This window comes from Amphiura filiformis, chromosome 6 (genome assembly GCF_039555335.1).
Source record: "Amphiura filiformis chromosome 6, Afil_fr2py, whole genome shotgun sequence".
Classification (NCBI taxonomy): Eukaryota; Metazoa; Echinodermata; class Ophiuroidea; order Amphilepidida; family Amphiuridae; genus Amphiura; species Amphiura filiformis.
Window position 1 is genome coordinate 32070288 of NC_092633.1, and position 24401 is coordinate 32094688.

General features: G+C 34.4%; 1 long non-coding RNA gene across 3 annotated transcripts in view; it reads right to left on the minus strand.

The window, feature by feature from the left end:
• LOC140155281 (uncharacterized) overlaps positions 1-19335 on the minus strand; it is a 245989-nt gene extending 226654 nt beyond the window's left edge. For 2 of the 3 annotated variants that reach the window (XR_011859366.1, XR_011859368.1), the window contains exon 1: positions 10144-10591. This is a non-coding gene — a long non-coding RNA (uncharacterized lncRNA). Of the gene's footprint in view, positions 1-10143; positions 10592-19158 lie in introns of those variants that run through there. The other variant, XR_011859367.1, reaches the window with a different exon arrangement.
• Between the last annotated feature and the right edge of the window lie 5066 nt (positions 19336-24401).

The following is a 24401-nucleotide window of genomic DNA, read 5'->3' on the forward strand; positions in this document are numbered from 1 at the left end:
AAAGGTGATTTTTATGAGGGTCATCCCTTAATAATCAACCCAAGCTTTCAAAACACAATGTGTAATAAAATTCTGTACATATCGTGTATCCTTAATACTTGCGTGAAGAGTGTTAAGCAGTGTGGAAATAGCCAGCATATCGTTTTAGGGGCAAACATTGATTTGTTCTTTGCAATCAAATACTCTCAAGACAGCTGCCCTGTTATTTAATCATCCCCTTACCTTTAGAGACAATGCGCACTCAATATATCAAATAGTTTTGTTTTAGATCTCTTGTACGGATTCTATTGTTGATAACATCGCTAAGGGTGTAAATCAGGTGAGTGACAGGGGGACACGATATCAAATGCATATCCCACTCCCCACACCCACACCCCCACCCACACATACATTTGTTGCCGTTTTAGGTCACAAGCACATGTTGTTTTGAAGAATTGTGAGAAAACACAAACACTATTGCCACAGTTGTATTAAAATCACCAAATTTCATATTCTTTCCTCAACATGTGATTGAATTTATGTTGATATTTGTCAAATTGTAATGCAGACAGTAACAAACAGACTGAAAAATACATATATGTCAATGAATCTTGTAATAAAAAAAACCACCAGCATGAGTTTAAGTTACTGTGTCTTTTTGGAATCAGATTTCTACAATGAAATTTGAATGTCGTGGAATAAAACATGCTCAACTTGTATTGGAATAGAATTACGTGATGTTTGTAAAAGGCTGCTTTATTGTATTTTATGTAGGCTAACATTTACAATTAAATAATAACTTGCTTTTATGTTTGGAAAGCACACAAACCCCGATTGTTTGTTTTACAAAATGGTCTCCTAATAAAAAAGTGATGTTTAATGTGTTCAATGTTAGCACAGAGTAAGAGAGAATCTTGAATCTTGATGTGGAGACGCTTCGTATCTTGTGAGCAATTTGCAATATTAAATCAATATAGGCATGATAGGTGAAACAAATATCGTTACAAATACGGGATGAGGGTACGTGTTTGCTCAGCCGAATGATTTATTTATCGGTTAACGATACCTAGACCCTTCTCACCTTCACTGCATGGCTATACTTCATTCCTTGTGTTATGTTTGTTCCTATCGAAAATAAACGATTTTTGAAAGTAAACTTGAACACCCCGTTTAAACACTGGAATAAAACTTAATACGCCCACAGGCATAGAATAGCCATTAGTACACAAACATCCCCGCATATTATTAACTCCCCATAAACACACTCGGGAGTGAGGACTACAGTTTGCTTGTTGTTGTTTTATTATTATTATTATTTTATTTCATTATTTGGTTGTTTTTTTGTTTATTTGTTGTTGTTCTTTTGTGTGTGTCAGCGTCAAATGTGGGTAGCATGACAGCCGTCATAACTTCAGGTCATCAAGATATTCGTAACAATAAAAGAACAAACTGAATGATTATTCAATCTCTAAATCCCAATGTACATTTTACAAAAATGTCCACAGAATATTAGTCCAAAAAATAACAAATAAGAATGGCATATTCCTCTTTTCACATAGTGCTTGATCGCTTTAAAACAACTATAGGATTTTTACTGGCGTGTAATTTCAGACGCAGAAAGATTCCCTACAAGTCGGCGTGTTATACTTCTCTATTAGCTTTCAAATGACAAGGGATCCTCAGAAATCTTTGAAGCACTTACTATTTCGTATCTTTACCACTTTTAATAATTTACAGGCGGCACTGGGTTTCACCCGAATGAACATTAATGCTTACCCATAATGCATTGGAACACACCATCACAAAGTATGAATATCCTTGTGTATCCTAGCCATTCTGCGTTCGTATGTCAAGGTATTGTGAGGTTGGCGTAGTCACTCTAATGCTTGTGCAAAAACACGATTAAATTGTTGGTATTGCAATTGATACTTTTTCTTTCAAATTTGTGTAATTTTAAGCAACCTCTTAAATGTATTCGTATAATCAACAAAGTTGACGAGAAAGGCTTTCAGAAAAGTGTAAATTCACTTTAGCATGACCATGGAAATGTTTGGCAAGCCAAGTGTGAGACAATTGATTTTTTGAGGTACCGTTTCATTACATCTAAAAAATATAAAAAGTGCGTAGAAAATCGTATGAAAACGTTCAAATATGCTACACATTTTGCTCCTATCATATTGAAAGACCGTTTAAGATTTAAGAATTGGGTAACCAAGTTTGGCATGTGCTGGAGGCCGAGGCAAGAATATTTGGCACATCGAGAGGTGGAGCAAAATTTGGGCACGCCGTTAGTATTTTGTGCAACATTCATGTGTTTTTCTAGTTTTGTTTGTTTCTTGTAAAGTATTGTGGGAAAAGTTCAAACTACACTTTCATTTTTATCTTCCAAAGTCCAACATTCTTCACTAAATGTCACTAATATTCAGAAGAAACATAAGGAGCCCGCTATATAGCTATGCTCATATTAATGTTTCTTTAAGATTCATTCTGGATTTATTTGGATACAAATGATATCAAACGATGAATCAGTTATAGCTATTCGACTACTACAAGTAGTTGCTGCATGGATGGGGTTTCTTTTTACATATATTTTTTATGACACTTTTCAAATTTATCCGAAATTGATTTGCCGCCGTAATGTTATACTTTGATGTTATATTTACCACAGTTTCACAAATTGAGTTACAGGTCATGTTGATATTAGTCCACAATATCAATAACATAGCTTTATAGTAACATAGTTTTAAAAGGTATTTTCATTACTCCATATTGAGTTTATTATGAAAGAGTGTCGCAAAAACCATATCGATATCGCAATTTATCATGTTTATTACTTGGTAGTATGGAGTTCATTTAATTGAGGAACTACTATACTACTACTAAAAAAATACTATATTTTAAAAATAAATAAATAAATAAATAAATAAATAAATAAATAAATAAATAAATAAATAAATAAATAAATAAATAAATGATACAAATTTCCACAACGAGCTTAAAATCAACACAATATGGCCAGTGCGTTGTCTGTGTCAATTGAAATAAAACAGTACCATAAGAGTTTTATGTATAACCACGGCTACCAACTGCTCCATTACCTACTACTACTGAAGATACCGCCTATGAATTCAAATATTTTCCATATCTCGAATCCAATGTAAACCAAACGGCACACTAATCCGTCAAGCCAGTTGACACAGGAATACAAATTTCTAATAAACGTAATTGAAGGTGTAAATTACATATTTATATATTTTGATGAAATATCACAATGATGCTTGAACCCTTATATATTTCTTACTCATATATACTGCATCAGAAGTTTGAGTTCTTTGAACTTGAGAGCATAGACTTACCTAAAGACCCAAATTTGTCTGCAAAGGATGAATGTTACCTTGTACAGCCAATTATGGGTTTAAACACAACCTTATGGAGATAGCTTTCCTTGTGGAGATAAAAAACAATGTTCTTTATTAAAGGAAAAATGTTCCACAATACATTATAAATTGTTGTAAATTGATTGACCCAATCAAGAACATATCTCCAGGGGGTATACCCTCCAAAGCTGTAGGGGTTTTATGGTGTGCGGTCCCATTGGGTATGCTCTGTGGAGCCAATGATGGGTTCAAGTATAAGCTTATGATGATAATTTTGCTCCATAAGGAAAAATCTTGGAAATTTATAATAAGTTAGGTAGAGCAGGGAAGTTAGAGGGGTAGAGAGTTCGCGTATATGTGTTTTGCGTGCCCACCTGGGTGTACATTATTTCTGTTGCTATTTTCCATTTCCAAGTAGTATTTATATTACTTTCTTGTATTTTATTTTGGCTAGTTTTCACCCACTATAATTTCCTCATCGAATCAATAAAGGATATATACGTGCAAGGTGTAAATAGGGGTGTGTGGGTGGGTGTATAATTTCCTCCTTTGGAGGCCATACCTTTATAATCCTACTTTATTCTGTACTTTGACGCAATAATTCTGTGTTTGTACACACTGCAACTGGATAGTCGACACTGTTATCAACGTTAGGTGTATGTATACGTGTTTATATCATTGTATGAGGTGTGTGGGTGGGGTGTACAGGTTAATGGCTGTCAATTGTCCATCCTGAGTGCCCGTTACAAATTGAATTTAGTTTGTTCCTTAATCTGATTATTCCAATATTTTTATGTATGATCATCCTGGTACTGGAAAGTTAGCGCTGTTATCAAAATTGTGGGTGTGTGTGTGAACAGTAGCTTACAGTCGTGTTTGATTGGTAGGTGAGGTTCCGGTGTGTATCGGTGTGGCTTGGGTGGGGTGTGTGTTGGCCTATGGCTTGCAAGTGTTAATTACTTATGAATATTCTTTATAGAATTCATCTGATGCGTTTTCTTTGATGTACTTTTTGCTGCTGGAAAGGCGACACTTTTATCAGAATTGCAAAAACAAAATTTCGCGAGTGCCAATCACCATTTAATTATTCAAATATGAAAAGCAAAATCTATAGGCTTAATTCATACCGAATACGTGTATTATGTGCTAAGATATGTAATTACTTATATTGGATTGAATGTTGTCAGGTGCTAATAATGTTTCTGCACTATTTAAGTTTCCAATAATTAATCAAGGTTTAATCATTGTGTATCACGTTACTGATGCTAACCAAATGCTCATTTTATTACCATATTAACGTGATTAAAATTCCTCAACGAGACCATTTTGAAGAGCAATCACCATGATCCTATTTTCAACTTGATTTATGTATGATATTGCAGGTCTCTAAGCGTCCACCGATTTTCTGATTATATTTCGACTATTCCTTTCATGTTTTCATGTAGTAGCATTAAGTGGCGACAACAAAGCAGTATGAACTTCAACAATACGACATAATTCAAACGACATCATTCAAACAAATGCATTGAATTTTGTCACACAGACTCAGGATGCAATAAAATCGTCAATTTAACTAGACATAAGTTCAACTTGTAAAAGGCTAGGCGATTTGGTAGCTGAACTCAAAGAGATGTGTTATATGCTTTATCTGCGGATGGTTGTAGAGTTACTGCCAAGGGCATCGTAAAAGATATACCATGTCCTCGGCTTTACATACAATTTCCAGGACCCAATTGTAATTTCAAATATTGAAAAATGGATCAAAGAGTGCTGAAATAACATTAGGCATTGTTGCACTTATTGGGCTGTATTGCCCATACAGATTAGAAGTGTACATAAGAAGAAAATTAAAATTAATGACACAAAGTTATAGAGGCGTTAGTTGTCGACGAGATGTTGCAGTGTAGCAATGGTTAAACCCATTTTATGCATAATGGCAAAATATTGAATCCTTTCAGTGGCTAATGACTCACGTCTTTTTATATACTCCGGGTTGAATTAGAAGGTTGTCACCCTTATTCTATCGGTATGTCATGCTAGCCACTTCGGAAATGAGCAAGTTTTATACAGTGGATTTTTGTGATATGAAAAGATTATTAGATTCGTGAGGAATAGCATCAATATTAACGTTGATGTCATCCTAGTTATATAAACACGCATACAAGATTATGTTATTCTATAATCAAATAAATTATGTATTGCTTTTCGTGTCACCTGTAAGAGTCGGGATATAGATATGATAAATCATGTAGAAAGTGGGTTTGGTTTGTGTTATATGAAGTCAGCACAGAAGTATCGTTAAACGTTATGACAATTTACATGGGATGTCGTTTAGTTTGCGATGATAATAACTGCTGTCGTGTTTCACTTTGTTTATAATGTTTCATACTGTTTGCTATACAATTCCTTCATTTCTACTTTTTATGGCATTCAAGAAGATGATCAGTATTATGTATGTTTTAGTAGTTGATACAGCCTCACACAGGATCGAATTTAAAATGATGCTTGGAAAGTGTGAATCTTACCATGTTTACATCATTATATCAAGAAGTTGTCAAAAAATTTGCATGTAAATAGCTTTTATACAATTCTAAATACCCCGGATATTAAATAACATCTGCTATATGCGAATTACGCATTAACAAAATCGTATCGGTTGATTTGTTTTTCTACAAATGCAAAGTTTTTTATCAAATTAATTAATAAATGTGAAAATAAATACTTTACGATTAAAAGTGTGCACAATCTTTTATTTTTATATAAGTAGAATGTTATTTACCAACTATGTTCTAATGTTTATTTACAGGAAAGTCGACACTTTCAAAGAAGAAGTGTGGTGTTTTCCCGTACATGTGTATTACATGGGGTGGGATGGGGGGTGGGGTGGGTGTGTATATATGGATTGTCTGTTGAAGTGAAAGGATTATGCATCGAGAACACAGTCAATCAATTAATACGGACAATAAATTATGCAAAAATAACATACCGACCTACTTCTTTAAATCAAACCCATGTAATTTTCAGCTTATAAAGTCTGCGGAATGTTTAATCATGACGAGATAAATGTGTGTGACAGAAAACATTCTTATCATTATCATGATTATGGTGAGCACTGACCTTCTTAAAGTAGCACTTCTAGCATTAGATATTCAGGCAAAGATTTGACATCCATTTTTTGTTGAATATGATGAGTGTTTAATAAGCCTCTAGCGATATTCTCTATTGGGCCGCATGCTAGCTATAGCAGCACACAATCAATCGAATACAGTGTAACCTCGTTGATAATTTCATTTTCACGCCGCCATTCTCTGAATAAAAATCGTGTACTTATTTTATTTTATGACTATTGTATCTTAAGGCAATATGAACTAACTGACACACTACGACGCTAAAATTTGTATAAAAGTTTCAATATAAGAATACGTGAAACTAGTTTACGAGTACGATCAAATTGAAAAGTGTAAATTGAGTTTCTTGTTGGAGTGCAGCATCGGTGATTTGACACTCGTGGTATGGTCATTTCAAGTCTACATGGATAAGATTTCAGATACGTGCTTTCAGTTCAATTGAAAAAATTTGCTGGACACACTGGCTAATTTGCGCATAGAAAGTGTCATGTTTCCGTTTGCTAGCTGTTGCAAAGTTGTGTCATCGAATTTATGTGATTGGAAAGGCATTTTAGTTTACATATGATGGGTTTGGATTTTAATACAATGTTTCTGATGTGTGTATTTATTAAACTGTGGTTAATTATGATTTGAGCACAGATTTATTTGACTTTAATTCCAGGAAATCCGTACATCAAAAAATACATTTCGTTTGACCAATAAATTAAATCCTACTTGTGATTACAATTACAAGCAAAATGAATATGCATCAATATATCCTCAAAATATTAGTATATGTGTAATCAATTTTAGACTTAAATGGGTTAAGCAATGTCAATCTAGTAAATGACAACATTTGAAAGATGGATTTCACCATGTTTCTCCACTGTGACAAGTGAGACGTATCACGTTTATTAAACCAAATATTTGAACCAACTTTTTGATGAAATATTAAAATGATGGGCAGCGCCGATTCGTGTACCGCCAAAAGCTTCTCTCCTCAATTTTCCCCATATATATTCCGCAAGCATTGTTAAATGCATGCAGACGAAAGGCGTAAGACAATACTAGCCTCGTCTCCCGGGTGTTAGATAATGATGTGTGTTTTCCTTTATGCAGGAGGTTCCCATACCTCGGGAGGCACTTGATTTAATTTGGGTAATGTTTGAACTTCGCATTCTAACGAGATGCTTGATCGATTTTGTGTCTTGTTCAAATGCGTTTGTCATAAAGGTGTTCATGCATTGTTTTTACGTGTCATCTGATATTTTAATCAGTAAGAAAAAAAGAGGGATAATGACAGACAGACGAATTGACAGACAAGTACGAGGAGGGACAGGGAGGAATATTGCAAACAGATACCTTGAGAATAGAGCTGGGAATAGAGTGTGTTTGGATATACCTTGATAATAGAGCTGAGAGTATAGTGTGTTGAGATAATACTTGAAGTCCAAGTAAATAAATACGTACGGTAAGTCCGTTTTTGTGTGTGTGGGGATGTTTTTTTCTCAAAATAATATTTTACATGAATATTTGTACTTTAGACGAATCTTTCCTTTAAAAGGGTACGTACCAACCTTGAATTAGCCGGTACTTCTTGAAAAAACAACATTATCTTTTTTTTTTTTTAATCTGGGTTCAGCCTTTTCATTTGATCAGTGAGCGCCTGCGGTTAAGTGAAATGTACTAGCGCCTCTGGTTCTAATAATAGAAACACACGGTTAATGCTTTGGTAAAAATAGTATATGCTTACTTAACTGTTAACCTGGTCTGGGTACCTGGTACGAAGGTAAGAACCAATCTGTGTGATTAAAATAATGACCTTTCTAGTTTGGATGCATTTACTAATTTAAAATAAATGATAAAAAGTGTCTCATTGTATCGCAGAATAAAGATGTAGTAGGAGATGATTGAAATTTCTTAGAAGTAACATTTTACTATAACAGACGCCCATTGTAACCAGATTGAATTGAATATTGAAAAATAACTGTTTGATGTTTTGCAAAAGTTCATTCTGCAAATCATATACTTTGAAAACTTGCTTGATTTATTGTTGTTAATGATTCGCAAGATGCTGTGAACTACCAAATCTCAACAGTTTAAAATAGTTGCTAACCTTAATTTGTTAATTCAATATTTGAAATAGACAGATATAATTCTCTAGCCAACTAAGATAGTAATACTGTCAACATCCTTTTATGTAAATGTAATTTGTAATTTATTATTCCTTTCCTTATGTATTTCTTTTCCTTATGTATTTTTTGTTTGTTTCTATTCCAACCTTGGCTGTAGTAACTGGTTACTTAGTTTTTGAAAGATTTTTTTAAAATTCCCATTCGCAGTGTAAAAAGAAGTGTGTGGTTCTAATTGGAGTGATAAGAAATTCAGACAATGCACTGTCATTCAGACAATGTATTTTCAGTTCAACCGGTGCAATTGTTCTTCAAATATGTGTCAACAACAACATACAGTATAAACTCCTTTTGTCACTTTGTTGGCCTCAGTGCTGGAATTGCATGGCCTGTTGAATTGTAAGTAAAGTACTATTTGCATTCCTTGACAAATTTACTCGAAGATGAACATAGCCATTTACAAATTCTTAACGTTATTAAAATAAGTCGAGAAACTGCAAAAAAAGGCGTTTATGTGTCCCTACGTAAATAACAACGTGCATCAACAAAGATTGTTTCTCTTAAATAATTATTAACATATAGTCAACCAAAGTGCTTCGAAAAAAAACCTGCTATATTTGACTTCCTAACCCATCATCAAATAGAGACGCTGATTAAGTTTGCATTGGCTTTTGCACTCGGCCATGTCTTGCCAAGCATAAGTCATTTAAATTCTGCCGTACTTACCCATTTACACGTGCATCTCAAGACCGACATTGAAGTCATTTTTGTGACATAACAGTATATATTTATAACACTTTCTTAACACTTAACACTTTCTTAACACTTAATCTTAACCCAAGATTTAAAAAACAATGTGCAATAAAATTCCGTACATATCGTACATCCTTAATTCTTAGGTGAAGAGTGTTAAGCAGTGTGGAAATATCCAGCATATCGTTTTAGGGGCAAACATCGATTTGTTCTTTGCAATCAAATACTCTCAAAACAGCTGCCCTATTGTAGTCAAATCATACCTGCATACCGTTATCACTCAACATATTTCAAATTATTTCGCTTAAATACGGATTTTATCTGATATTTCTGATATCATCGCTATATATTTGAAATTATTTGAACAAGAAGTAAATGGATCGATGGAAACTATATTAAATTATTCCATAGATATCATACAATAATGTACTAATTTTTGAATTGTAAATTATTTTAATGTTGTACCGTAGTGCAAAATAACATCATCACTGTTTATATGCGTTACGTATGTCACTTGTAGAACTTTCATCAAGTAGAACAAACAGTGCTGAGAGAAATAGACACATTAGATGCCAAGACGTGATATTTCTATGGCAACATAATAATTCAACTATGTCAACGATATTCCCGTTATATATCAACTAACTTAAACCATGCTGTTCTAGACAAGAAAGAGTCTGTTGCTTGCAATATAGGGCGAAGGTTGAGTACTAAAAGAAATTACCATAGAAACGTGTCAGTCTTAGATTGAAGATGTTGACTCTCAAGATGAAAATAAAAAAACAACTGACTTACCTAGGATTGAAGTTACACGTGCAATCCTCGATTATACGGCAACCAACGTAAAACACAAAAACGTCAGCATTCAAAGGTTTTAATCTCAAGTTAAACACAGATGTGCTATATCAATTACGCACGTCTCAATTGTCCATCATCTCCTCTCTTACGCCCTATTTCACTCACATCATCAGCGTTAATTTTTCATAAAACAAGCGGCACTTTATAAATTGCCTGTAACAGATCTCTTGACAATACATGTGCTCAACACACATGACATTTGTATACTACCCGCGCCAAAGATCATCATCATCCGATGCGCTCTCACTGCAACCGCTTTTCAAATAATCCTTCTCCGCTGTATCACAAACACCAAACCATCCGAACGAGTATCGAAGAGGGAATAACTGTTTATTGGCAAAAGCTTTATCCCAGCCGAGTTAAAGCGAACCACCGGGTACTGACAACCGTCACAACTGTGATGATTTGCGCTTTACACATACACACTAAGTAAGACAGTCGTCTCTTTCAAGACTGAGGCCGCCCTGAATTTTTTGCCTCAAACGACGAGTATCACACTTATTCACGCATTCGGTTAATTAAAATATGGATTGATCCGTCAAAATATCCATCAAGTAGTTCACGATTTTTGCAATTTTATTCACCAAAATAAGCGAAATGACAGTTCGTCTTCATCAGGTTACATTCAGCAATTGTGGCTTGAAGCAGCGGAGCCCTTAAAGCATATGTCAATACTTTCATTGACTGTATCCAGACGTGTCTTTAGTGAATCAAATAAGGTAACCAAATCATCAACTCAACCCCGAAAGCTTGCGCCCTTACGAAATATCTTACTTAAATTGTAATAATCTAGATGATACATTTCATAATGATACTCGATATTTTTGTAGAACGAAGTCAAATTCATTACACCTTTTAGACAATATATTCACTTGGGTACGCAAAACGGGATTTCTTCTAACCACATCGAATTATACGGGGTCAAATCTAAATGGTGTAATCATTTAGCATGTTTAATAAGGTCCTCACAAGAAATGGCGGTAAAACGAACACAAAATTGTCTGCAGGGAGGCAACTACATGTATATCACTACACTTATTTAACTGAGTCATCAGTCCCCTGTGACAAATTATATTCGAGGGTATTTAATTTGCACACTAATACCAATTATAATGAGATTGTTGAAGTCTCAGTCGATCGTCTAACAACACTTGGGTTTTCACATTTGATTTTTCTCTGCTTTGTCGTGTTATTATTACAGTATCAATATGTTTAATATTTAATATAACTGCCGGGAGACACTTGTGATACGGCATCTGAAATCGTTTATTCATACAAATTTTAATAAATACTTTCAATTTTAATGAAATAGTTTGAAAGCATATGACAAGTTTACAATGTTAAATTCCTGACAAAAATGTTATTTGGCTAGTTTTCTGATGGTTTTACTAGCTTATGCTCTATGTTGAGTAGGCTTGTAACACTATCTACTGTATGAAGATGGATATACAACTTTTAAATACTTTCTATACTCTTGTCAGGGAAATGACATATAGTACTAGTAGTGTAAAGAAAAAAACGCGACAAAACACTACAGAGGGCGTCATGACTACAGGGCTGGGCAAATTAATTTCGACTTGAATTTCGATTTATGTACGAGCTAAGGGGTACATCTAAATGAGGGGTAGTGGGTCTATGAACTACAAATTAAGGGAAATAATATATGTTTGTATGGTGCGCAATATCGGAGGGGAAGCCGTTGATGGCTATACCTGCCTAGTCCTGTAAGCATGACTTCAGGTTCTTAATCATAATCAGATAATGACATCTACGGTCGACATTGTAGACTATTCAGGTTAGTTTCAGTTACTGAAACTATATAACCTGCCTACCTAAAGTAAAATTCTAAAAGTTTATTCAGATGTAACATTATTTCCAGAAACCAGTTTCTAGCAACTATGAGTACAATTACATGTCAAAGGTCAAAGGTATAACAATCCATTATTAGTTATCATTGTACCCCATTTTGCATAAAAGGTCCTTAATCAGCGCACATCCGTAAGAAGGAAAGTCGACATTACCATAAGCACATTCCAGTTTGTGCTCTTGTGATTGTATTTGCGTCCCTGACTGATGTTTAATGGTTTATAAGGTGTGTCTTGGATCAGCAAAAATATGTAAAGTGTGCAGAGGCCTGTGGGTTGGCAGTGTGAACTATAAATCTCCGAATTTATATATTCATTATTATTGGAAAATGTCCACATCATAAATAGTAACCGTTATAACATCAACTCTTACATTAATTTGTAGCATCATTCATCTAATTATGTATTTTTTCTAAGTACATGTACCCTGGTATTGAAAAGTCAGCATTATCATCCATTTTGTTGGTTTTGTTATTGATTATGTTGGTGTTGGTGATTTTATTATTATGTATTCACGAAAATAACCGAAATGACAGTTCGTCTCATCAGGTTACATTCAGCAATTGTGGCTTGAAGCAGCGGAGCCCTTAAAGCATATGTCAATACTTTCATTGACTGTATCCAGACGTGTCTTTACTGAATCAAATAAGGTAACCAAATCATCAACTCAACCCCGAAAGCTTGCGCCCTTACGAAATATCTTACCTAAATTGTAATAATCTAGATGATACATTTCATAATGATACTCGATATTTTTGTAGGACGAAGTCAAATTCATTACACCTTTCAGGCAATATATTCACTTGGGTACGCAAAACGGGATTTCTTTTAACCACATCGAATTATACGGGGTCAAATCTAAATGGTGTAATCATTTAGCATGTTTAATAAGGTCCTCACAAGAAATGGCGGTAAAAACGAACACAAAATTGTCTGCAGGGAGATAACTACATGTATAGCACTACACTTATTTAACTGAGTCATCAGTCCCATGTGACAAATTATATGCGAGGGTATTTAATTTGCACACTAATACCAATTATAATGAGATTGTTGAAGTCTCAGTCGTTCGTCTAATAGCACTTGGGTTTTCACATTTGATTTTTCTCTGCTTTGCCGTGTAATTATTACAGTATCAATATGTTTTATTTAATAATTGCCGGGAGACACTTGTGATACGGCATCTGAAATTGTTTATTCATATATACAAATTTGAAATAAATACTACTAGCTTCTGCTGTTTTGTGTAGGCTTGTAACATGCACTCTATACTGTATGAAGCTGGATATACAACTTTCAAATACTTTCTATGCTCTTATCAGAGAAAATGGCATATAGTACTACACTGCAAATTTTCCCGAACACATGACGCTTCACAGACGCGTCCGAGGTGTTCATAATTGTATCTTTAGAACACTAGTGTTTTTGAAAATATGATCAGCCTTGCACATTAGTGTTCTTTTAGTATAATGTAGAACACACAGTATTGATCAGACGTGTCACAAGTGTTCTGAATGATTATATTGAATACTGGTGTTCAAAATTGGAACGCATGTAGTAATGATACCGATGTGGATGAGCAGATAGAGGCGTTGGAGAGCTGCGACGTGTCAGCGAGAAATACACGGTGCTCCTTTGAAGGAGGGATATAAGTAACAACAACAACAATGGCGATGCAACGTGGAAACGCTTTTACAAACTGTCTTTTTCAAGACAAATGGAATGATGATAGTGAGAGTAAATTCGAAGGATTTAGGGAAGAATAAAATTCAGGGCAACTTATATCTGTTGACAGCGATGAACAAGCATCGGAGAGACACAAGAGGGCGAGATGGCCGAGCAGTTAAGGCGTTGCGCTGTCGGCCGGGAGATACGATCGGGGAGGGTTCGATCCTTGGGCTTGCCTTAGGTGAAAACTCTTGGATTTCATAGGAATTCTTCGGAACACCGCCAATATCTTGTTTATACTACCATGCATTTGTTTATTGTAGAGTAATGAGATTTTGAAAAAGTATAAATAAAGGTTGAACACCAGCATTCTGAAAATGTTTGAACACGTGTCATGTGTTAAAAAACCGTTACATTTCTTTCATGTGTCCGAGGTGTTCATAGGTAGTGATTTTGAACACCAGTGTTTAAAGGATTAGAACACGTTACACTAGTGTTCTGAGGTAATAACACCTGTGTTCTCTACATTAACACTAGTGTTCTCTAAATAAGTTGAACACGTGTCATGTGTTAAAAAACCGTTACATTAATGAACGCGTTCCATGTGTTCTGGCCAATTTGCAGTGTAGTAGTGTAAAGGAAAAAACGCGACAAAACACTACAGAGGGCGTCATGACTACAGGGCTGGGCAAATTAATTTCGACTTGAATTTCGATTTATGTACGAGCTAAGGGGTAGCCTACATCTAAATGAGGGGTAGTGGGTCTAGGAATCACAATTTAAGGGAAATAATATATGTTTGTATGGTGCGCAATATCGGAGGGGAAGCCGTTGATGGCTATACCTGCCTAGTCCTGCAAGCATGACTTCAGGTTCTTAATCATAATCAGATCATGACATCTACGGTCGACATTGTAGACTATTCAGGTTAGTTTCAGTTAATGAAACTATATAGCCTGCCTATTCTAAAAGTTGATTGTAACATCATTTTCAAAAACCAGTTTCAAGTATTTATACGTTCAATCATCAGTCAAATGTCTCATACTATGTATAAAGAGCAGACAAATTTATGTGACCTGTCACGGCGAATGAGCCGTAAATTCCTCCCCCGTCAAAATTGTTTTATTTTGTGTTTAGAAAATATACATCATAAGCTTTAAAATGGTATATTATTTGACTTCAAACGATATCCTGTAGCGGGGGTATGGTTTGTTGAACTTTACTCCTTCAACAAAATGGTAGCTTTTTTCTTTTCTATGTGTGTCTCTTTTTCCACATTGCTGGCAATAAATATCAAACATTCATAATTGGCGGTCATATCAAATCATCCCCAAGTCAACGAGGTTCAAGAAAGTTCTCTCATTGTTAATTGTTGGTTATACATACCTATACAAAAAACAATGCCTGGTAACCCACCACTTGAACAGGATTTAGCCAAAGCAAACAAAGACCAGAGCTATTAAAATTCTATTGCCAGATAGGTAGAAGCTTATTATCCTATTCAATAATAGGATTATTGATTGGTGTTTGACTATCAAAATGAGATAGATGTCGCGCCAGCTAGAGAAGCCGATGAATACGACCTGTATACACATTTTACGCTGTAACTCAGAATACAATTTAGGGAATTTACGGCTCATTCGAGCTGTACGGTCACATATGAAATCTCTATTATTAGTTATCATCGTACCCCATTTTGCATTAAAGGTCCTTAATCAGCGCACATCCGTAAGAAGGAAAATCGACATCACCATCAGCACTTTCCTGTTTGTGCTCTTGTGGTTATATTGCGTCCCTGACTGTTCTTGGTTTATGAACAGGTATGTCTTGGGTCAGCGAAAATGTGTAAAGTGTGCAGAGGCCTTTGAGTTGGCACTGTGAACTATAAATCTCTGAATTTATATATTCATTATTATTGGAAAATGACCACATCATTAATAGTAATCATTATAACATTAACGCTTACATTAACTCGTAGCATCATAAATGTTATTATGTACTTTTTCTAATTAGATGCACCCAGGCATTGGAAAGTCAGTATTATCATTAACTTTCTTGGTTTTGTTGTTGATTATGTTGGTGATGATTATTTTATTAAGAAATGTTCCTGTTTCAAGACACCTTTACAAAGTAAGCTATAAGCGGGGACAGACTTAGGTTTCAGTTTTCTACTGGCCCTCGGGGCCAGTAAAATGGCAAACCTACTGGCCCTGCAATAAATTTACTGGCCCAGATTTTTCAATATGTTCTACTGCAAAAAAAAAATGATGTTTTGGGGAAAAATCTATATCAATTTTCAATCATTTGTCATAAAATGTGTATAATATTGCAAATTTTTTTTTAAAAATCAAAATTATTTGATATCAGAAGGCCGTTCCTCGTTTTCAAAATGCAATTCGATATGTCTGATGTGCTCTCAGGTCCCATAAAAATATGTGGAAACGTCGCTATCCGAGTCCTCAAAGTCAAACAAACTTAACATTTTAATTTGTTTTTGTACCGGATGTACTCAATGTAGAGAACATAGTCACTAACGCAATTCAGTCAGTAGCCCTGCCTTTTTTAGTCCCAAAAGTTCACAAGGGTTCAAATATGCGGTATTTGTGATATCGCTATCATCATCAGATAGAGCACGAAAGAGCTTGAAAGTAGTACGTAGGTCTACTATCACCGTAAAAAGCAGCCGTATATTTCCAACTTGCTAACAATGCAAGAATAAGAATATAAATAGACGAACAATCATTCAATAAAGAAATAAATTACAGGTGACTGATGGAGCAGAAACTGTGCAAATATGTGTTATATTAGCCCGGCTCAAAAATCTAGTGGCCCACAGGGCCAGTGTTGTTGGAAGTTTACTGGCCCGACGCAAAATCCACTGGCGCAGGACCACTGGGCCACCGCTTAAATCTGTCCCTGATTTAGGTGATCTGTTCATCAGATTTAGTGTAATTTTCCTTAAATATATCCCCTTAAACCACGTAAATTATTGTAAGTATTCTTACATAACAGTTTTACATTCCGTACATATTTGCGAACTTTCCGTAAAATCACAGCAAATAATTTTGCAGTGCATTTCATTTCATTAAACATAAATGCATACATAAATATATATTTCTTGCAAAAAAATAGCAATCATATAATTTCTCTTACTATGATAGTTTAACATTAATTTTCTAAAACCTATTTTATGAGAAATCAAATCCATCACTGAGACTGATATCATGATATATAGCAACGTCTCTTTCCATCCCATTATGTGCTATTAGTGGTATAATCATCTAGATCAGATTTCTTTAATATGAAGCGGTCATAGCATAATCTTTCTTCGCACACGTCATTGATACATTAACTTACATAATCTTCTTATTATATTATTAATCAATAAGATTTATAATGTAGATAATTACATAATTAGACACCATTTAGATAATCATTCATTTTCATTCATTGAAGGGATCACAACATAATCTTTCTTCGCACACGTCAACGACACATTAACTTACATAATCTTCTTATTATATTATTAATCAATTAAATTTATAATGTAGATAATCACATAATTATACATCATTTAGATAACCATTCATTTTCCAAATAAAATTATACTGAATATACATCATTAGATACAGGAATCATTTTATTCTGTTTAGACCCCGACTCATATGACATATATTTTGAGTGAAGTCCATTCTCATGTTCAAACTTGAAATCATTACAATAAAATTGATTCCGTTACGACTTCTAGGGCCAATACATATTTTACCAAAAAAGATTGCAATGGAAGTGTTTTGGTTATTAAGATCAGTACTATTATTGAAGGATAAGAATTCCACAATTTTAAATTCGTGGAACACATATTTTTTCTCATAATCGAAAGCTTTCTGTGAAATTTGTGTAAAATATATAGGCACCAAAAATCAATTGTAGAGGGGGTAAACGTCTGTCTTTGGCTAGAATAAAGATTTCTCTTGCAAAGGTCTGTATTTGGGAAATCCTGGCTACGGGTCTGTGACATACTATGCATTGTATGTTCTTCCTTTGATATCAACGAAGGAAAAAGTGTTGTGAACCTGACAATCGACACGTACTCCTCTAACTGCATTAACTTTGACAAAACTCGTCTGCAAAAATATAGCGTCAATAAATTGGCGGCAGTTACGAAAGTTAAAATCACAATTGTGTGTTATATTGTCTGCACAAACTTGTGACTTCACACGTCCAATTCAGACCAATTGGATATGCCGCCATCATTACCATGCAATATGGCATCAATAATTTATATAAAAAAGATGAATATAATATAGATAAGTATCAAAGTAATTCAATTGACAGGTTATTTTGCCTCGCTCTATGAATATAAGAAAGTTATTATAGTCGTCCGTGATTTCATTCACCTATAAACGAAGTTAAAGTATAAATTTCAAATGTAATGGACAGATATGCGCGGTTCAAATACTACATGGAATTCCACTGGTAATAAAAACAAAATGTGTTATTAAAAAGATATATGATGCGTCAGGATTCTCGGGCTACGCATTCGATATGCAGCAAGTTTGAAAGAAATTATAGATTATTCTTTACGCATATCATACCGTGTAATGACGTAGATGACATAGATAATAATTAAAAGGGCAATGTATACCCTGGTAAAAAGTCTTCTGGTACCTCTCAGACTCCTCTCAACTACTTTTTCCAATCATATGTATTGAGTTGGATACGGTTTGACGTTGGAAGGAAAATTGCGAACCCGTTTCATATGACGGTGTAGTCCGGTTACAAAAATGAATGCTTCCTTGCTTTGGCTTTAGCATGTTATTCCTGAGTTGAATATAGTAAGGCTATAAGATTTACCCCAATAACAAAACATTGGTATATCTATGGTTTTCATATCTATGCAAAGAATTATATCATGTCTGGTTGGTTATTTAAAGCTAAATATATACTTAATATCATGTGTAACGCAGCAATGAATATTGTCTGTAAACCTGGTAACAAACCTTTGTATTCAAAAACAATATTGACTACTAGCATTTCTTCGGCTGACAATTTAGAATTTTTAATTTCCGAATGATACCAGAAACCTATTATTTCAAACATTCTTAAATCCCTTTTTGTACAAGTGTTAAACACGACGTTTTTCCATTCTTTGTTCATATACATTAGTGCCTCATTCAAGGAAACGCCGAGACAGGAAAGTCTACATTGCTAGTAAATTTGTTACGTTATAAGGTGATTCAAATAATGAAAGTACTATTTACTGACACCTACCAGAAGTACCATTTTCAAAAACCGGTTCAAACTTTACTTTAACATTCTCATGACATCCCAAATGGATGAAACAAGTGACTTTACAGTTTTTGGTGTTTTCACTGTATTTTTTTTTCAGGACAGGAACTGAAAAGATCATTTCGCTTACCTGTGTTATCCAATGATAAGAACTGATAAATCCAAGTCAGTCATTTTGTGTTGTACAAACTGTGTGTTTACCATCCTTAGTAAGGGTTCATAATATAAATCGACGGAAATGGCTTGTATGATCTTCAAAGATCTCAGTCCTGTACAAAATTAAACCTACCAAGGCACCCCAACACGTTGAAGTATTGGTCCTGCTCTAACTGAAATACAATACCGGTACAGCGTACTATCTTACGCACCAAGGTTCGCCGTGTCGAGTCATTGGCTCTTCATAGCAGTCATTGCTTCTCGGATGCGTCTTAAATGATTGGAGGAAAAGATGGCGTGTTTCAGCGAAATCTAATACTGACCAGGACTGACGGACTAAAGAGAATTTGTTGCGGCGGGTGTGGTGGTGTCAGATTTGGGTATCGAGTGAGCCAGGCTCTTCATAGATTTCATATTGTAACTTCATGTCATAGAAATATTTTCATGTTTATTATTTTTAAGTTAACAATAACTTAATTTACAGAGGCATCAGAATCTTAAATGATTTTGAATGGGCATTACAATGTCATATCAAGAAACTAAACTACTAGTATATCAACAAAATATTTTGGTTATTTTGGGGACAAACGAAAAGACTTGAACAAAACAAGCGCGCGTGTTAAAAAGAATACTTTTACGAAATCCTATCATGAATGAGCGAATTCGAGAATGCAACATGTAACAGCTCACACGATATGAGGGAAGACGGTAATATACAATAATTAATAATAATAAATAATGAAAATAATATGAAAATGAATAATAAACATAAACGATAGATAATATGTTTAATAATAATAGCAATAATAATCTTAACAGTAAATAATCCTAATGCTAATACTCCTAATTATAATAACAGTAATAATAATTATAATAATCAGATAAATCAGTTTTCAAGGAGACCAAACTGGCAAAACTAGCTGAATGAAAACCCCGTTAATTTAATGCTGACCTTTAATTTTCCAGAGGTCATAGGTCAAAACCCTTTGTTTCAAGAAGTGGCCAAAATTAACATTTCAAATCAACAATAATCAATCATTTCAAGTATCTATTTTTTACCACGATTTATCATGTAAAATTTTCTTTTTTGGTTAAAATTTAACAAAATTCCAAAATAATGCACCCCCTAAATATTGCAAGATATTAAGATGCAATTTATTTGTTAAGGGATATTGAATACAGGCTGAGTCAAAAAGAAGTAAACTCATGTTTGAGGGGCTGTAACTAGAGATGTGTAAGGAATCTGAGTAAAATGAAAATATCATTGGACAGAGCAAATTCTATGCGTTTAAATAAAAACAGGAATTGTTGCAATTGCTCACGGCAAACTCAAGTTATACTCATTTGAATACAACCATCCATTTTCGTAGCTGCACACGGTTTCACTTCCCAAGTACCTATTATATTGATTGGTAAGGCGCGATATTCAAATGCAAATAAAGTTACGTGGCAGGTGTGGTTTCGATCAATAATTCCCTCATGTTAAAGGTTTTTGTCAATATGAATTTTACCTCATTGCACTACATTATAATGAAACGGGCCAAATTACAACATGGCACCACAATTTACCGCACGGGAGCGCATGTTTCGGTTGACGAACTATGAAACTAAGAGTCCCACTGAAGTTCAGTGTCTTTTTCGTCTCCAATTTCCCACAGTTAATCGGATTCCATGTAAGGGAGCAGTATATAAGAATGTTAACAAGCTCAATATGTGCATGGGACACTAAGGAACAGACAGCCGGTAGCTTCAGGCAGACCATGAACTGCTAGATCACAAGTGAACATTGCTGGAGTTGACTTGCGTTACAGCAAGACCCAAAGATCAGCTCAAGACGCAATCCTTTACCCAACATTCCCCAATCAAGCTTCTGCCGGATCTTTCGTAAAGACTTGAATTGGTATCCCTACCATTTACAGTACCATCATGGAGTTACATCCTGTTTGTTGAATATTAATTAAAGTAAAAGTTGTCATTTCAACAATAAATCCTGTTTATCCTGTTAGCACTTTGCTGATTCGTCGAAATTGAAATGGATGACAATCAATCAGCCGTGTACAGCTACAAAAATGGGTGTTTGTATTCAAATAAGTATAACTTTAGTTTGCTGTGAGCAATTGCAACAATTCTTTTTTATATTTAGACGAGTAGAGTTTGCTCTTTCCACTGATATTTTCATTTATAGCAGATTCCTCACAGATCTCTAGTTACAGCCCCTCAAACATAAGTTTACTTCTTTTTGACTCAGCCTGTATGAACGAATATGTGCCATTCTCCACAGTCCAGCAAATTTGAAGTTCTTACTTAAAATTACCTTCGAAGTTATAGCTATTATAATATTGGCACTTTTGGTCAAAATATGTAAAACAAAATCACAAAAACTGAGTTTTCAACATGGAAAATCAGGGGCATAATCGACGGGAATTATATAAATAAACATAATTTTTTACCTTTCAACTTAAATATCTTAGCTCACATCACTTTTCAGATATGACAGCCGGGTAAAATGAAACAATAAGATCATGGTGTGAAGATAATAGCTTAAGGGTAGACGAGGTACTGTTGGTCGAAGCAACCGATTTTCATTATCTAGATTAATATATTATTGAAAAATAACACCTTGATGTTTTGCAAAAGTTCATTCTACAAATCGTATACTTTGCAAACTTGCTTAATTTATTTTTGTTAATGAGTTATGTACGTTTTACTAAAGTGTTGTTGTTTCAGCCCTCTTTACAACGTAACTCAAGAACCGCAGCACCTATAAAAGTATATCTGTGATATTTTAATTCTTCTACACACTCGCTATGAATTGAGCAATGCAGTTTTTGCCAAAGCTCACTACCATTCGTAAGATGCTGTGAACTACCAAATCACAACAGTTTAAAATAATTAATAACCTTAACACCATCAGAAGGGTTGTCCAAAAATGTTCCACGAAATCTTAGCTAAAGCAGATGGACAGATTTGGCCTCTCTACATTCAGACGTGATGGAAGACACTTGTGGCATTAGTTCGTGAATTCTCATTTTGACAAGCATTCGTCATTTTGGGCCAATACCTTTGAGATGCATAATATCCCGCGCAATAATATGCAACATTTAAAGTTGTTTCAATTTAGGTTTTGAACGTATAGGACATGTCGACTGCTCAGTGCCAGAAGTGGGTAAGTGCAATAGCTGCCATGTGTAGATGAGTACAATATACTGTGTGTGTAAATTGCCAAATGTTCACAGAGCAGCTATTGCACTTCTGGTGCTGAGAAGTCGATGTAAAGAGTTATCAAGGAATAGAATGGCGTTTAGATATTCTCGTTAAAATATATTCTATATTTCGTTTGCACTGATATTCAAGTCACGGTGTCCGAGTGAAGGACTTCTACATCATTGAGTGTTTGTCTAAAGTTCAAGTGCGTAGCATTAAAACAGTCATGTTGTGAGAGCATTTTAAACATGCTGCACTTTTATTCAGTAATTCGATTTTTTAAGTGAATCATTCAAAACATTGGGTCATCATTTTGCGGTTTGAATAAGCTTAACTGTTAAGAATCTCTATCAACTCGCATAACTGGAAAATAGAAGGTGTTTTTTATGTTTTAGGACTCATGATATCGGGTTATAGTTTTACATTTTATGCTAGAAATTAAAAATTGGAATAGAAACGGTGCAACATTAAATTAGAATAGAAACGGTGCAAGAAATAAATTAGACGTGGTTCGTGTCCACAATGTTATTTTTTCATTAAAGAAAAAACCTCCATGAAAATCCTCTGGACGCGAACCAAAACATTAATTGTATACGGTCTTAAGTTTAAACCACCTTTTCCTTAAAAACTGTCAGAAGGACAGGTTGACGTTCAAATCTGTGGAGCTTATGGAAAAATCTTATAAAACATGCTAAATCAGTAAAGACATTTTAGAAAACACTTAAAAACAGTAAAAAAAAACAATTACGAGTAATGTTTGATTTCAATTGTTTTGCTTGTATAATGAATATACCAAGTTGTCTTAATCAATTATTTCCTGATTTTGTGTTTATATAGTATAACATGTATAATGTATTGTTCATTATGTCCTAGCACTAGTTTCAGGCTTAGCTCTACTGTTGCTTAAAGTATACTATCCAAAGAGATACTGGGGCTAATTATGCACATGCATGTCCAAGTTAATGTATTTTAAGGTATTGTGCATTAAGGTGATGCACCTCTCAGGTTATCATGTCTTATAGACGGACACCTCCAACATTTGGTAAATAAATGTTTATCTTATTTTATGTCTTGGACTTTCCCAAGCCTTAGCTTTAGAGAGTGACATATACCATGTGCAATTATATATATAAGTTAATTGATTGTGACATCTTATTTGAAGATCTTGTCATGCACGCCAAAATAATCTCTTTCACAAATTGTTTGGAAAAGAGACTTCTAAGGCTATTACACTAAGGCAGCCAAAAAAGAAGTTTTTCACAAGGCCATATCTTAAAATCCTGTGCATCAAAATGAACCAAAATTTCGCACGGGATTACTTCAATACTCTACTCTAAACACATGTCAGTAACCAAGCAGTTGTCTAACTGAGACAACAGCAAAGTGCACTGACATGACATGGAACAGCTTCCTGGACCACATTCACGGCCCAAGAAATCCTGTGTGTAGTTTTGGTTCATTTTGATGCACAGGATTTTAAGATATGACCTTGTGAAAAAAATTATAAATTTCTTTTTTGGCTTAGTGTAAATAGGTCATCATAGATCAGGTTATAAGTTACCTGGTTGAGGTCATTGAATAAATAGCATATAATGGATACAATAATATATCTTGAGATATATACTGCGCCAAAAGTATCCTCACACTTGGAAAAATCCTAATTTTAAAACTGAACCATATTTAGGTTTTATAATAGATGCACTATCTAATCCTGTACATTATGACATCCCCAGAAATCCAATGTGACCTCAGCAAGTTAAGTTACAAGCAATTGATTAGACCAAGGTCCAGTTTTAGAAGTGACAAAATGGCCTTTAAAAATGAAAAATCCAACACTTAAGCGCTACAAAGAGACAACAGTTTCTTCAATGAAGCTTTATTTAGAGTAGTAAGTTTTTATTTCATTCTTTTCTTCTCTGTACTTTTCATAACTTTCATTAATATGTGTCATTTCTTTTGTTTCAGTTTCCTTTTGTTTCAAATTACAGGCGGTTTTAAATTAAAGGCGCGCAT